This window comes from Tamandua tetradactyla, chromosome 2, assembly GCF_023851605.1.
Source record: "Tamandua tetradactyla isolate mTamTet1 chromosome 2, mTamTet1.pri, whole genome shotgun sequence".
Taxonomy (NCBI): domain Eukaryota; kingdom Metazoa; phylum Chordata; class Mammalia; order Pilosa; family Myrmecophagidae; genus Tamandua; species Tamandua tetradactyla.
In genome coordinates, this window is record NC_135328.1 from 161,678,758 (window position 1) to 161,693,835 (window position 15,078).

At 36.6% G+C, this 15,078-nt stretch overlaps 1 long non-coding RNA gene across 1 annotated transcript; it reads left to right on the forward strand.

Moving 5' to 3' along the window:
- Positions 1-622: 622 nt before the first annotated feature.
- LOC143662917 (uncharacterized) lies at positions 623-5,533 on the forward strand. Its single transcript, XR_013165670.1, has 3 exons — positions 623-825; positions 4,607-4,720; positions 4,835-5,533. It is a non-coding gene; the product is annotated as an uncharacterized LOC143662917 (long non-coding RNA).
- The last annotated feature ends 9,545 nt before the right edge of the window (positions 5,534-15,078 follow it).

Here is a 15,078-nt window from a genome sequence, read left to right on the forward strand (position 1 = left end):
CTTATACAATATGGTTTTGAGCCCCTTTTCCATATTGGCCTCTTTTCAAACATGCTACATTTTTATGCCTGTTTCTCTTACAATTTATCCATTCAGCAAATATTTATTGCATTCCAGCTACATGCCTGGAACTGTTTTGGGGAACTATGAGGAAAAGGCTCACCTAGGTCCTGTGTTCACTGACTGGGTCCCTAATTGTGAGGCCACATTCCGGTGGAGTGTAGAAACCATCAGGACCATAACCCCGCAGTAACAACCACTCAGTACTGAAAAGGACGCTTGCTCTGAGTATTTAATGAACACTATTTGATGGCAAGCATGGGCAACAGCTCTATTAAGTTCCAGGCATTTTAATTGTCAACCCATATATTCCTCACAATTATCATATGAGGGAGACATTCTCATTTCTGTCTTTGCCCAGCTGGTAAGTGCAGAGACAAGCACTGCTCCTAGTGTGTGAGTGCTCAAAGACTAAGCTGGGGGCCAAACATCCGCGCATGGCCTTTTCCTCCACCGGCGCCTAGGGAAATAGCCAACCGTCATCCATTCGGGGACCAGGTTCTTTTCTAGATTCTCTTGTCTCTATGGCTGCAATTCTCTCACAACCTTCTTTAGTCCCCAGTCCACCCAAGTATAAGGAAGACTCTTGTGCTCTTCTAAGGCTCTACAAGGCAAATTTCTCAGAGATGAATAACTTACAAATGATATTGAAGACAATATTTTCTGAGCCTTTGACCTATGATAGAACATGAATCATGGAACATTGTTCTCTAGCAGGCCTGTAGGACTACAGGAGTGTGGTATGGAGGAAGGGAACTTGCAATTGTGAGCACCTAATAATAATAATAATGACAAAAAAAGCATAAATTGTAGACCTAACCACGTACAAAAGCTATTCTACTAATTTAATATACTAACTTAATCTTCTTAATAATTGTATGTGTTAAATATTATAATTATCCTCATTTTATAGAGGAGAAAACTAAGAGAGGTTTATTACTTCCTTAAATGATGTAGTTAGTAGGTGGCAAAGCTGGGATTTGTACACAGGTAGTCCAGTTCCAGAGTTTGTGTTTTTATCAAAGGCATGCTGGGCCCTTACATACTTTATCTGATTAACTCCTACAGATCTATATTTCAAGTGTTATTGTAGCCTTGCTAGATCCTTCCACAGCAAATACTTTATTCTAGTAACTTGTAAGTATTCTTCATTTGTCAGTAAGTTTCTGTGAGGGAAGACACTATGTCTGTCTTAGTCACTGCTGTGTGTCCAGAGTCTACAATAGTGTCCAATGTAGTGTATACCTACAATGTAGTATAACCTACAATGACATAGCAGGTTATCATTAAGCATGAAAGAATACATAGATTTCACAAATAAGAAAATGGAAATGAACCATCCAACATCAAAGTGGTAGTAAGTGACAGAACTGAGATAAAAATCCACGATGCTGAATTCCAAATTTTTCCAATATGAAAAAAATTCCGTACTTTTTTCAATGATATGCACCTAGCTTCCAGAATGGCACCTGATACATGGTAGGTGCTCAATAAAATGTGTTGTTAAATGGATGAAATGACATTTTCTTTCTTTTCCTCAATGCCAACAACATAGTATAAGGTATTATCTCCATACATTGTAAGTCTTGCCTTTGTCTTGAAGTTCATTCTTAGGACACTGGGGATCCTCTGAAGAGATATAGGCAAAGGAATGCTTCTGTTAATTTATAAATTCATTATGAAAATACTTCGAACATCTTAGGAACATTTTTGGAGCTCTACACATACATCTCCTGCATCAGTGGTTCTGAAGTTGCAGGGTAGAGCTAGCAGTTAATTTCAGTTCTAACCCATCATTTGACTTGGGCAAGGCACTCCCTATCCAGAAGCTTTAATTTTCTCATATGTAAAAGAAGGAAAAGAAAGAAAGGGAAAAAACAAAAGGACTGGCAAGCTTAGCATGTTGAATAATTTTCCTTTACTGAACTGTTCCCAGAGGGTCAACAGCCTTCGATAGGTGTGATTAATAAATTACAAAAGATAAATAGAGTGCCTTGCAAGATTTTATGTCCTTATTTAAATTTTACCTGTCTTTACAACCTACCAGGAAGTCTGTCATTCAACCCTTTGCAATAAAACAGCCCTGCACGAATGAAGACAAAATAAATCAGAGGCTGTGTGCTTTTAAATTCACTAAATGATAGTCCAGCATGCATGCTGCCTCTCTCCAAATTAATCACTGGATTAAATGCGAGACGCACACACCAAATCAATAGCTTGTGACAAAGATCTCCCGCTTATGCTTCAGGAAAATTCCACTTCCTTTCAGATGTTGTTGCTTAAAATGTCAGGAAGTTTCCATTCATCACCCATCATTGAAAATGCCACCATCACCATACTTCACATTTCCATACTGCCTTTCTTCAGAAGAATCAAAGGCACCTTGCAGAGGGAACCCATTCATTGTCACAGCCTCCTCTGGAGGCTAAAAGAGAGGTAGTGTGCAGATAGGAGAGGTATTCAGAGGCCTCATTTAGAAAAAGCTAAGCATAAAGAAACCAAATGTCTTGTTCCAAAGTTCCAAAGTAGCAAGACTCATATGCTTTTCCTTGGATGGGCAACTTACTGTAGTGGGAAGAACATGGGTTTAGGGATTTGGAAGATATGGATTTGAATCTTGACCTTGGTCCCCCCTATAAAATAATAATAATAAAAATAATAACAAGTTAATTTAAAAAATTAAAAATCCAGATTGGGTTAAGTTCCTTTGGCTATAGTATAATAATATTCAAAATAATATGGAATTTATCTCCATCTGTATGGAATGTCTTTTTCTTTTTATAAAAAGGATATGCTCATTTTCATTGCTGAGCCTGTGCACATGCTGAGCACCTGCCTGGACCATTTCTTCCCTTATAAATGAATGAATGAATGAACTAGAACTTAAATTCAAATCCTAACATCAACACACTAGATGTGTACCTTTGGGCAAGTTCTGTAACATCTCTGTGCCTGAACATCTTCATCTGTAGATGAGGTAATGGAGATTAAATGTCCGGGTCAATGTAGTTTCTCAAAACATAATGAAAATGTAATAGTTCATATCTAGATCAAGGCTATACCCATCTTCTCTGCTTTTCAAGATTCAACCCTCTCTGCCACTTTATTACCTTCGCCCATAAGCCTAAGATTGAGTTACATCCATTTGCTGTACCACTATCATGTTAACCACTGAGAAAGACAATTATAATGGTAACACTAGAAACTAACTTTTATTGTTCACTTACTGTCACGACAGCTTCTAAGGACTTTACTTAAATTAACTTATTTAGCCTTCATAACAATCCTATGAGGTGTTATTAATTCTGCATTTTACAGATGAAGAAACGGAGGCACTCAGACTTTATATTACCTACCCAAGATCTCATTGCCAGTAAATGGGGGAGCTGTCCGCAGAGTGACCTGGGCTTCTTCCTTTGTTGACTTTTCCATATGACCGTGACAATCCATTTTATATGGCTGTCTCCTCTCTGGACTTCAGGCTCCTATGAAACAGGGACTGGGTATTATTCATTTTTGCATTCCCAAAGCTTAGCACAGAGTAGGTGCTCCTTGTGTTTGAAATGAAATGAAATTGGCTCATTATGCAAAAGCTGTAGACTATGAGTATTTAATAACAAGGGCTCCAAACTGAGAAGGTGACTTTCCAGACCAGAATGCTGCAGAGCTAGACATCATCTCACATGGAAAGGACTCAGTCAGACTGGGACAAAGCAAAGACAAGAGCAGTTCAGATGAGACAGTTGGAAAAAAAAAAAAAAATCCTCTTCTCTTAGCCATACAAATGAAAGACCCTCACTAGATATTTAATATGGACAGTCCAGAAGCTGTCATCAGAACCTCAAGGAATGGTGTGCGTGGTTGTCAAATATGATGTCTTATAAACTCCACAGGAACTTTTTTGAGTTCTAATTCCAGAGCGTAGGTTCAGTAATTCTTAACGAGCTCTTGTGTCATTGTTATATAATCTCAAATTAAAAGCTTCATGGGGTATTGTTAGAGATGAAAACCTGTACTGAGTGGAACTCACTAAGTGTTGAGATCAAGATTCTGATGTTAACAGGCAAGGTACAGAAGAAGAAAAATAAATAGACTATAAATATATAGAAAGATGTGCAACTGCACTAATCGTCAAAGAAATTCAAACTAAACAATGAGATTTTTGTTTCAAGGTTTGCAAAAGTTAAAATGATCAACAATGATATCCAGGCTCAGGGAGGCTCTGGAGAATGAATTCATTTCTATCCTCTTAGTGGGAGTGTGACTTTGGAGTTTCCCCAAAATCCCACTTCTAAGACTGTATCATACAGAAATACTTAAATACTTGCACATGTGCTCACAAATATACTTTCAAGTATGTTCATTCCAGGACTATTTGTAACAGTGGAAAACTGGAAGCCACCAAAGTAAGGAAATAGTTAAAAATATATGGTATATTCATACAATGGCTAGGGAACAATTGAAACAAATGTAATAGGTCTATAAGTGTTGGCGTGGAATGATGACCAGGAACTGTGAACTAAAGCTTTAGCCCTTGCCTCTACAGGAGACTTCTAGCATCCTACTCCTGGTCTTTGTCTATTATGATGGGTCAGTGCCCGTTCCATACCAGATAAATAACTAGTGATTGGAGGGCAACAGGATGGGAGGAGAAAGAAAGGTAAGTTTTTTCTTTTCATTTATAGTGTGCTTGTATTTATTTATGTATTTATTTTAATGTGTGCATTTTTTTAATTGTTTTCAATATCACTTGCTTTTTTTTTTTTTTTTTAAGGTTTTGGTGTCTAGAAAGGGTAAAACCAGACTCCTGAGGTGATGAGGCCTAATGCAATCTGGTGTTACACTATGATGAAAGTAGAGGCATAGCCACATGATGATACAAAGGAAATAAAAACAAACAAAAAACAAAATCCTACCTGGAAAAGTGGGAAAGGTGTCACAGAAGTGGAGGATCTGAGGTTCCGCTGAGACTTTGACTGAGGCATAGAAGCTCTTCAGGGGAATCAATGAAGGCAAAGCTTTCTAGGCAAAAGAGTTTAAACCTAGAGGCATGAAACAGTGTGGACTCTCGTGGGTCTGCAGCTTGTCTGGCTTCCTTGGCACACAGATGGTTTATTCTGTCTTGAGATGGAGCTCCAGAAGGAGAATGGTATGATATACAGAATGAGTTCAACTCTAGTTGAGGAAAGAAGTGAAAAAAGCCCTGCTGAATTGCTTACATGTTGTTTTCATCTGACCTGCTATGAAATATGGGTTATAACTCTTCAGCATATGCAGCTATTGGAATAGACAGAGAAATCCCAGCCAGTGGAAATTCCAGGGAACCTGTGATGGGGCTCATATAGGAAATGCCACTGAAAAGATTTTACTGATGCCAATCTCAAATGCCAATGCTGGTTCTGTGCTCCTCAAAGAACCATTCATGCTTGTCAAATGCAGATGAGACACTTTGGCAAGATACAAATAAATAATAGACATGGTCCCTGTGATAGTATCTTTTCCAACCTTTTTGTACTCACCATCTAATTTGATGCTTCAAGAACCTTTGAGACAGAAAAGAAAAAAACAAACAAAACCAAAGCAAAAAAAAAAAAAAAAAGAAGAACTTTTGAGACAGGGACTATTTCCCCATTTTACAGATCTTAGAACTGAGGCTCTGTAAGGTTAAGTGACTTCCTCAAGGTTACACGGCTAAGGGAGATAAGACGGAAGCATAAATAGTCCTTTGCCTTTGGAATGAGGCAGATCTGTCTTAATATCTTTATACCATGTCTCACTATTTGGGTGACTTCGGTCACTCTATTTCTTCTCTGAGTCCATTTTCCCATCTGTAGAAGGTGTATAACCTTATTGACTTTACAGAACTGTTAGAAAAATGGAATGAGAATATATGTTGCATACTTGTTACCCATTTCCCCCTCATCTTTAGTGACTTAACCCTAATTTAGGGAAGAGGAGGCAGAAAAGGCACCCTGCTAAAAACATTCAATTTTCCAGCCCCCCTTGCAATTGGGTGTGGACATATGACATAGTTTTGGCCAATGAATTGTTAAGTAGAAGTCTATGGGAAGGGTATCTCTTCTGGAACTTTTTCTAAAAGTTTTGCTTTCTTATTTTCTCCCTTTCTTCTTTCTTATAATGATGCAGAGAGAGCTGGAGTTGCAGCAGCTATCTGGCAACCACATGGCAACAAGTGGTTGAAAAGCTTGCATTTCTGATGGCATTGTTCGACTACATTTTCTTGGACTTCTTATTGCTTGAAATTAGAGGATTCTAGTGAGTTTAAACAGTTTTCAGCTGGTTATATTCCTGACTGATAGAGTAATATATACTTCGTCACATAATATGTATCTAAAAAAATGGAAGCCTTTTTTTATTAAGATGGTGACCTTTCTCTAAAGTGGGAGCCCCTCTACCTTACATAGAAAACATTATCAACCTGCCCAATTATTCCTACCACACACCACATAGTGCTTCTTTCTCTAAACTCCAAAACTGGGTCCTCTCTACCTGCAGATCAATCTTGGTTCAAATGAGATAACAAATGTAAAATCCCTAGCACATTGCCTGGCACATGGTATAAAATAGATGGGAATATTCCTTCCTTCAGGCTGAAGCAAATATGGAAAACTTTGGAGGGCCCATGATCTATAAGATAAAGAAACCTAGCAGATTTTTCACGGCAATCATGAAATTCTTTTTATTATTTTTTTTTTTAGTGGGGTGGGGTACGTGGTCTGGGAATTGAACCCGGATCTTCTGCATGGAAAGCGAGCATTTTACCACTGAACCATCTGTGCACCCATGGCACTGTGATGGTTTGAATCTGTTGTGTACCTCAGAAAAGCTATGCTCTTTTAATCCAGTCTTGTGAGGGTAGACCTATGATTGGGTGAGACCTTTTGATTAGGTTGTTTTCATGGAAATGTGACTCCACCCATTCAAGGTGGGTCTTAATCAGCTTACTAGGTTCTTTAAGAGGGAAACATTTTGGAGAAAGCTCAGACACAGATATTTGGAGATATAGAAGGAAAATGCCCCAGGAGATCCCAGAAGGACTCATAGTCACTGAGAGAGTGTTTTGAAACCAGAAGCAGGAGAGAAGGACTGCAGACATCACCATGTGCCTTCCTATGTGACAGAGGAATACAAATATTAATTGCCTTTTTTCCAAGAAAGTATCCTCTTGTTGGTGCCTTAATTTGGACATTTTCATGGCCTCAGAATTGTAACTTAATAAATTTCCTTTGTAAAAGCTGATCCATTTCTGGTATATTGCATTCTGGCAGCTTTAGCAATCCAAAACATGGATTTGCTAAACATCTTAATCCTCTTGCTGAAGTCCTTTGTAAGAGATGGCATTCGGAGTAGCACACAGAGGAGATGAGAGAGTAGGGCACACAAGAGACAGAGATAATTCACAGGCATAGAGAGGAAGCCACTGAAGCCAGTGCTGGAAGCAATGGAACCCAGGAGAGAAGGGAGAGACCAGCAGACATTGTCATGTGTCTTGAGGATAGCTGGTCATCAGGGAGAAAGCACTGCCTGTTAATGTCTTGATTTGAACATTTTCATAGCCTCAGAACTGTAAACTTGTAAGTCAATAAATTCCCATTGTAGAAACCAACCCATTTCTGTGTATTGCATTTGGCAACTTTAGCAAATTAAACAAGCACATGATGCCTTGTTTATTATTATTATCATTATTATTTGTCTATGTGTTTCTCTTCCCTGCCAGACTGTGGGTGCTTAAAAACATTTTTTTGGTTACTTGTCTTCAACACAGATTCTAGGACATGGTAGATATTAAAAATTTGGATGAATTTAATTACATTCAAAGACCTGTCATTGAGTTGTTGCCCATCCCTACTTCTGTAACTAGACTTGTGACATCAGGTATTGAGGAAGGAAATGAGCTTTTATATGGTGCCTGTATAAACCAAGCATTATTATACTCTATGCTACCTCCAGAATAGGTATGAAACATGCCTTCAGAGAGCTTCTGTCATTATTGCGGAGACACGCTTTACATGTATGAAAGTTTTAGAGACTGGCATAAATTGAGGTAATGATCTCTTTGTCAATTTAAACCACACCTCTTGGTGTAATTGCCTGGCTCACAATGAGTCCATTATACTAAGAATGTTGCAGAACCCAGTAGTGGATTATAGTCCTCCCCTCACAAGTACCGGAGTCTCACCCAAGATGGCTCAATCAGATTCTTTCTACAAGAAATACAAAATTTGATATGTATTGCTGCAGAGATTGGGAGTTGTTGGAGGTGAGTCACACTGGTGGCATCCCTCCAAGGAGTAAGGCCATGAAGTCCTGTTTTCAAGATACCAGAATTGCTTGGGTCCTCCTATCTTGGTAGTTCAGCATTTCCTTTGATTCTCTGAGACTCCCTCAGCATCCTTCCAATAAATTTCCCTTTTGTTTAAGCGAGACAAGGTTCATTTCTGATGCTTACAAGTAATAAATACAGTACACATCCCAAGAGAATTTCCTGTGTAATCTCTGTTTGGTTAGGATTTTCACGACTACAAGTAACAGAAATTCAAAGTAACAGTGGCTTAAAAAGCATGTAAGAATTTCTCTCTCAATTGAATATAGACAACCAGGACTAATGGTCTGATCTTCGGGGATCTAGCTTTCTCTATTGTGTTGTTCCACCAATCTCAGGATGTGACTTCCATCTTGTGAACCAAGATGGCTTCTCAAATTCTTGTCATTGTGTCATCAATCCAGCCAATAAGAAGGAAGAAGCCATGCTCCTCCTTTTAAAGGCATGTCTTAAATGTTGAACACCCCACTTCTGCTTATATTCCATTGGCCAAAAATTTAGCTACATGATGCTCCTTTCATTTGTCTCTCCATCGGCTCTCTGCCCTTGGAGGCTAGCCTGTGTAGACCATGTCAAAGGGACATTGTAACCTTTGCTTCTAAGTTCTAACTGGAGCAGTAGTTCAGACAATAGGGACCCTAGCAGATGAGAAAAAGAAAGGAGAGTGAGGTCAGGGTATTTATTTCTTTGCATCCCTCCCTTCAAGTTTGTATTGGACTGACTGTCCCTCAACTGAGGGTCACTTATTCTTACAAAGTGATCAAATCTACAAACATTTCTCTTTTTCTTGGTTTTGGGAGCTGTTGCCTTTTTTCCATCACATCAGCTGTAATGGCCCTAGCAGATAGGCTGCTATGAATTCTGGTTTATCACTCTACACTTTGTAGTTCCTCCATACCACCTGAGTAAGCAGCCCCTTTGTAAATAAATCCTCTTCCTTATCCCATTTTGAGTATTTGACATGTTTTCTGTTGGGACTTTGACAAACACACTTAATTGCAAGGTAGCCTGGATGTAGTTATTATTATATTCCATGCACTCACCTAAAAATCAAAAGTTCTATTTCCTTAACAGGACAGGAGAATCGATATTATAGGACAAATAGTCTCTGCATGGTCCCATCAGTCTTTCTTGGTCAATTCTCCTGTGTCTTATGTCCATTTTCTATAAATTTGACATTCTACCCCTTACTGCAATAATGCAAGGAAATCATCACCTTTCTTACCTCAAACAAGGTTATAATAATTTACAGATACACCTCTATATATGAGTTATTAATTAGTCTTACTTAACTCAGCAAGTTAGTAGAATCAACACATGCTTCTGAATATTTGGATGGGATGATGAATAGGTTTTCAATTTTTCAACTACAAAACTGGTAAGTTGTACTAGATGATGCCTAAGTTCCTTCTAGCTCTGATCTCATAGTATTATTTTATAAGCTGTATGTCAAAATTTTCCATGAATTATAGAAAAGGACATATGAGATTTACTCTCAACCATGGAAGAGGTTACAGAATCCAGAGCAAACAGAAGAATAAGACAGATCCAAAAAGCTACCTGATCTGGTGATCCAGGCAGAACCCAGAGAGGAATCATGAGTATTGCCTCACAAACGTTCTGACTGCTGGAACAGGCAAGCGGTGGAAGGCAATTTAGCAGACATTCAAATTTCAAACACCCAAAGGAAGTGCTTAGGCTCAGAAAACCAGGAACTTGGAATCACATACCTGGCAAGACAATAGTCATTCCAGACAGAAACTTAGAAATCTGCTATACTTGAATAGAATATTCCAATCGTCTGTGTAAAAAAATGGGGTGTTATCTGTGACTTCTGCCTCCTCCATACAACATCCAACTAGTCACCATTCTAGTTGAATCTGCCTTCTAAGTATCTCCCATTCTTTCACTTCTCTTGGTTGTCATTTCTATACCAAAGTGCAGGCCCAAATAATCTCTTTCTTGCAATAATGCTACAGCTTCCTAATGGATCATCATTTCCCCTTACACCATTGTTCTCCACATTGAAACCCAAGGAGTCGTTCTAAAACACAAACCAGACCACATTACTCTCACTTGAATAAACTATTCAATGGCTCCTCAGTTCTCCTAGAATAAAGTTAATTTTTAAAACCTTTGCGTTATTTAGTTCTACATCTCTTTTCAACCTCACCTCGCACCTATTCCTTTTCTTATTTGACACGTTAGTGACCCTAAGATACTTCCAATTCCGGAAAGAAATTAAATAAGCTTACGCATATGTTTATTTTAGGGCACCCCCAAGCTCCCCTCACTTCCTTCACCTGATGCACTCTGAGTCATCAAAACTCACTCATAGGTCATTACCTCCTATAGAACGTCTATCTTGATACCTCCACCTAGCTAATAGGTATCCTTCCTTTGAATTCTCATAATCCCCGGGCTTAATGCTACTATATAATTTATCATGAAGTAATATATTTCCATGTTATTTGCATAGTCCTTCTTGGACCATGAGCCACTTAAGGACAACAGCTATCTTTTTCAACATAGTATCCACAGTACCTAGCAGAGACTGACAAAGAAAGTGTCCAAAACATGTATATGGAATAAATAAATGAATGAACGAGATCAGTTGGGTGCAGAGAACAATTGGATTGTCACCTTCCTTGTCCCAGACACAATACTTGTATTAACGCAGCCTAGAATATTTTTCACATTTTAGTAACTATGTTACACTTAATTTTCATTTTTGTCCTGTTGTTGCAACACAATATCACCACCTCTGGTCTTGGAGTTTATCCTTTACTATAATGTACAAATTAAAGTGCAAGAGTTGAACTTCCACTTCAAGCCATGATGGAGAGACTAGATTCAGACTTATTCTTCTACCATAAGCCACAAGAAAATTCAAATAATATATTAAACAAGTATTTTCAGAGATTGGGCAACAGACTGTATAGTACTGTGATCTCCAAGTGAAGAGAAATAAGTTACGTGAACCCTGCAATTGCCTTTGCTTTCTACTTGGCATCACATTCAGGACCTTACTGCAGAGGTCCACCTGGACTTCAGCTAGGCAGAGTGGAGGGCGTCTGGGATATTCAGTAAAGATCACAGAGGTAACATGCCTTAGTAGTGGGGTTAAACTATCTCTAGGGTAAAGGCTTCTCTGGGCTTTCCCTGAAAAGCTTAAAAACAAGTCTTGAATCGATCAAAGCCCAACACTTTTTAAAGAATGACAACAAAATCCAGATCCTTTAACCACAAAATATCACGTTGTTCAGGATCCAATAAAAAATCACTAGATATGACAGCTATTAAATTATGTTTAAGTATTCTAAGGTAAATGCAAATGCAGTAAGGGGAGAAATAGAAGGTATAAAAAAAGATCAACTGTAATTTCTAGAGATGCAAAGTAAAAAATATGAAAATTAAAACTTCACTGAATAGACTACATTCACCCAAAATGAAGCAGATAGAGGACAAAAATTTTAAAAAATACATATCAGGGGTCTATGGGACAATTTGAATTGCTATAACATAATATGATTGGATTCCCAGAAGGAAAAGCCCAGGCAAGAGGAAATAGGAAAATATTTTGAAGAACTAATGGATAATAATCAAATTTCTGAAAATAAGTGATAAAGAGAAAATCTTAAAAGTAGTTAGGCAAAACAGACACATTTCGTGTCTTAAATAAAAATAAGCAAAGATGTATCACCTGAACTATGCAAGCCAGAACACAATGGAACACTATATTAAAGTGCAGAATGGAAAAAAAATTGTCAATCTAGAATCTTATATTCAGTGAAAATATCCTTCAAAAATGAAGATGAAATAAAGATTTTTTCAGACAAATATGAAGAGAATTTGTTGCCAGAACACCTGAACAATAAGAAATATTGAATAATGTTCATGTCCTTTAGACAGAAGGAAAATTATAACAAATGGCAACTTGAATGTAGAAAAGAAATGGAGAATGCCAGAATTTGTAAATATATGAGTAAATTCAAAACACATAACTTTAATTCTTATTTTCCTTAAAAATTAGTTGACTTTTTAAAGCAAAAACACTAATATATTTTGGAGTTTATAATATAGGTAGATGTAAAGTTTAGTACAAAGGATGAAAGGGGGAAATGGAAGACTGTAAGATTCTTATGTATGAAGTGGTATAATATAATTTCAAGATAGATTGTGACGAGTTAAAGAAAGACATAGTAAACACAAGACCAGGGATTGGCAAAATTTTTGTCAAGGGCCAGATAGTAAATATTTTAATCTTTGCAAGCTATATGATCCCTTTGCAACTATTCAACTTTGTTATTGCAGTGTGAAAACTGCCATAAAAATATGCAAATAAACGAGCATGATTGTGCTCCAAAAAACTATTTAGAATAACAGCTGATGGGTTGGATTGGCTGCAGGCTGTAGTTTATGGATCCCTGCTCTGGAACAACCAGTAAAAATAAAAATAAAATAAAAATGTAGATGAATAAGCCAATAGTAAATACAAAATGGAATAATGAAAAATAGTCGATCCAAAAGGAGGCAGGAAAAGACAAAGAAACTACAAAGAACAGATGGGACAAACAGAAAACAAATGGCAAGATGGTAGATTGAAGCACAGCAATACTGCTAATTACATTAAATACAAGTAGTTGGAACATTCAAATTAAAGGCAAATATTGTAAAACTGGATAAAAACACAAAACTCAACAGTATGCTATCTATAAGATACTTTCTTTATCTATGAAGACATAGAGTGAAAGGTTGGAAAACTACACTGTGAAAATGATCTAAGCAAGCTGGAGTGTCTATAATAATAGTATACAAAATAGTATACAAAGTAGACTTCAGCATAAAGGATATGATCAAGGATAAAGAGGAGGCATTTTACAGTGATAGAGGGATCAATTCATTTAAAAGTCACAATAATCTCCACGGAACGTCAAAATTCGAGAAGCAAAGACAGAACAGAAATAAATTCATGACAAAAGTTGGAGATTTCAATATCTCTCTCTCAGGAATTGACATAACAAGTGTGTAGAGTATCAGTAAGAATAAAGCAAACTTGAACAAAGCTATCAATCAATTTAGCATTATTGATATTTATAGAACATTCCACCCAACAATACCAAAACACATCTTTTTAAGTGCACACGGAACATTTAACAAGATAAATCATATTCAGGGCAATAAAACAAATCCCAATAAATTTAAAAGAATTAAAATCATACAGAGTATGCTTTTTGACCACAATAGAAATACATTAGAAATCAATAACAGAAATATATCTGGAAAATCTTCAAAGATTCGGAAACTAACACAGTTTTCAATAACTCATGGATCAAAAAATAAATTACAAAGGATCTAGAAAATATTATATACTGAATGAAAATGAAAACACAACATGTCAAAACTTGTAGAATGTAGCTAAGGTAGTGACCAGAGAGAAATTTATGGCTTTAATGATCCTCCTTAGAAAGCTAGAAAAAGATGATTGATTTGAGCCCAAAACAGGTAGAAGTGAAAAAATAATAAAAATATAGGAGCAGAAAACCATAAAAGAGAAAAATTTTAAGTCATCGTAGAGAAAAATCAATGAATTCAAAACTGGCTTTTAAAAGCAAAAATCAAAAATGAAAAAATCTCTTGCTAGATTCATTAAATAGGAAAGGTAAGTGCAGTGTATAAGACTTAAATTACCAATATCAGGAGTGAAAGAGGGGCATAATTACAAATTTCACAGAAATTAAGTTGATAAGTTACTATTATTAAAAACCTTATGCCAAAACTTAACAATTTACATGAAATGCACAAATTCCTTGAAAAACACAAATTATCAAAATAGACTGCAGAAAGAATAAAGAAACCATAAAGCCTTAAATCTATTACAGAAATTGAAATTGCTATTAAAGACTTTTCTGTAAATAATAATAGATATCTCCAAGGTAAATTATAACAAACATTTAAGAAAAAAATAGTACCAAGACTACACATACTGTTTCAGAAAAGAGTGGAGGAGGAAACACTTTGCAACTCTTTTTTTTTTTTATGAGATTAACATTTCTTTGATTAAAAACCAAAGACATTATAAGAAAAAGAAAAGAAAGCTCCAGACTACTCTCCTTTGTGAATTGAATTCAAAAGCATAGTTTATCAGGGACTAGAGAAGGTGGGTAGAGATTGGGCAATTGACAATTAAGGAGTACAGAATGTTCAATAAGTCTTATTGTTAAAGTTTCTAGTTTACAGGCTTTTACAGTAGTTGCATCTATTCCTGAGTTTTAACTATTGCTATATTTTAAAACTTCAATTTCTTGTGAAACCTAAGGAAATGATGCTAATTGAGTACAAAATTTATATTTTCTGTAGCATGCTATCTAACAGCCTATATGGTCAGTTTATTTAAACAACGTAACTAGAACCTAGAATAGAAAATGAACTCTTGCTTATTCTGTACAGGCTGATGTAATATTCCAATATGTCCCAGAGTATTTGGGGCAGAAAGTTAAAAAAATATTTGCAAAGTCCCCTTGAAGAACTAGGGGAAAATGTGGAAATGTTAAAACTTCCCCTATGGGGAAGTCCTGATATTCTTTCAAGCATTAGGGACTCTCAATTTAATCAGCTAAGCCCTTGATCTCAGGGCTTGCATTTATGAAACTTATTCCTACAAAGGCAAAGCT